We start from the raw sequence: 2313 nt of genomic DNA, 5'->3' as shown, positions 1-2313 counted from the left end.
TTTTGAGATGAGGAAATCACTATTGCATGTTTCTAGTTAAATACCCTATTTTTATGATATATCACTAAAGCATGCACTTTTTATATTTTCCATCAATTTCACCCAAAAGTTGAATAACTATTTGTGAGCAGTGTATGTAGACACATAATAGAAGCACATTTCAATAATATGTCTGCTGCAGTAGTGCAGTTTATCTACCTAGATTGGTGTAACAGTAAAAAAAACATATGCTACTGATGTTTCTGACTAAAATCTGCTTGAAAAGCACAACTGCTTATCTGTCAAAATGTGTGTAACAAAAGTGTGCACTGAACACTGAATAAAGTCTCTGTAGATTATAGACAAAATTTGCATCTCTCATCACAAATTTCTGTTTATTCACCCAAAGTGCATGAGTAAAATACAAAACAGGTGAAGTACTAAAAAAGATTTATTTTCTAGAAAAGCCAATAGTCAACAATGCAGTTTAATTCTGGGACAGTTGCTCCAGCACCGACGCCATGCGTCCCATCAGTGCAACCAAGGTTTTCATTCATCTTCTGGATGTTCTGGAGAATGGCAGAGGTCACGTCTTGGTGTCTTCCGATCTGTTCCAAGAACCGTTCCTCTGACCTCTCCAGATACTGCAGAGGATCCAAAGCAGCTTCCTGGTTCCCTTTTCCTGCATAAAAGCACCAAAAAGTACTAGTTGTCAGTAATTATTTTCTATTTTCATAAACACAGTTAACTTAAAGTAAATGTTCTATTTTGTGATTTTAGGATGGGTCAAAAGATAACATACTGATCATGTTGATGTCTGCATAGTCTAAACAGATCTTACTTGATTTGGTCTGTAGAGAGGAGGACGGCGTGGAGGAGCTGCAGGACGGAACCAGTAAGCTGCAGACTAGTGCTCCTGGTAACTGGACCTCATCATCCAAGGCCGACAACTAAATAAAATGAACAAGACATGCTGTTGATAGCATCTGTAATACAAATGATTTTATCCATTAACTGATTTATTGCTTTGTCCATACAATGTTAGAAAGTGTTACAAATAATACCTGTAATAATTTCCAACAGTGATAAATGCCTTGTTTTATTTACAACAAAAAACACCAAAAGCATCTGTGTATAAGAAATCAGTGCATTGGATTTCCACATCTGCAAAGCTAGAAAATCACACATCAGAATTTTACCTTGAAATTATGAAAATAGCTGCAGATTACCAGTACTCTTTACTTCATTGTGTTAACTTGATCATTTGAATCAGTTTTTTAGACTTGTATTACTGATACGAAACATAATCAACACATAAATTAAAATGTGTTCGCAAAGAGTTCACTGGTTCTCAAGGAAAATTTCAATGATAACCATATAGTTCAGTAATATGATTAATGGGTCATTGTGTAACAGCGTGGGAGGTTCTGAATACAGGTCTTGGACTGAAATATTGCTGCTGCTTTCCTCCGGTTTATAAGGAGTTGTTTCATAGCTTGTTAGCTTACCAGCGGCTAACTGGCTGGCAAACAATAGTTCAACGCCAACCTCTAATCAGTGATCCGGTGTCCGGACCGCGTTAGCTGGCGGAACGTTCATAATACTGATGTGGGACTGTTGTAGCTAGCGTATTCATAGTAGGATAACAGCAGGATGTTGGAGAAATAAAACTTACCATTATCAGGATCGCTGGTCTGCATGGCAGACTCTTAGCGCATCGCACTGCTTGAATGTCTGTGTATTTCAGGCCGATTTCAAAATAAAACTCAATAAAATTCTCGTCCGGGTGAGTGTCCTTCATTGTCGCTTCGCCATACGGACATGTCCCTTCCGGGGCTCGGTAGGAAAAAAGATTTGATATATATATAATGAAAGTTGATATATATATATATATAATGAAAGTCGATATATATATATAATGAAACTTGATATATATATAATGAAAGTTGATATATATATAATGAAACTTGATATATATATATAATGAAAGTTGATATATATATAATGAAAGTCGATATATATATAATGAAACTTGATATATATATAATGAAAGTTGATATATATATAATGAAAGTCGATATATATATATATATATATATATATATATATATATATCAAGTTTCATTATATATATATCAGTTTCATTATATATATATCAAGTTTCATTATATATATATCGACTTTCATTATATATATATATCAAGTTTCATTATATATATATCAAGTTTCATTATATATATATCGACTTTCATTATATATATATCAAGTTTCATTATATATATATCAAGTTTCGTTATATATATATCGACTTTCATTATATATATATCAAGTTTC

At 33.2% G+C, this 2313-nt stretch overlaps 1 long non-coding RNA gene across 1 annotated transcript; it reads right to left on the bottom strand.

Moving 5' to 3' along the window:
- Positions 1-355: 355 nt before the first annotated feature.
- Positions 356-1819, bottom strand: LOC127535238 (uncharacterized). Its single transcript, XR_007944058.1, has 3 exons — positions 1655-1819; positions 821-929; positions 356-661 (listed from the first exon to the last, which is right to left on the bottom strand). It is a non-coding gene; the product is annotated as an uncharacterized LOC127535238 (long non-coding RNA).
- Between the last annotated feature and the right edge of the window lie 494 nt (positions 1820-2313).

This window comes from Acanthochromis polyacanthus, chromosome 8, assembly GCF_021347895.1.
Source record: "Acanthochromis polyacanthus isolate Apoly-LR-REF ecotype Palm Island chromosome 8, KAUST_Apoly_ChrSc, whole genome shotgun sequence".
In the NCBI taxonomy this organism is placed as follows: Eukaryota; Metazoa; Chordata; class Actinopteri; family Pomacentridae; genus Acanthochromis; species Acanthochromis polyacanthus.
Note: the sequence above shows the minus strand (reverse complement) of the source record. Positions and strands in the feature narration are given on the sequence as shown.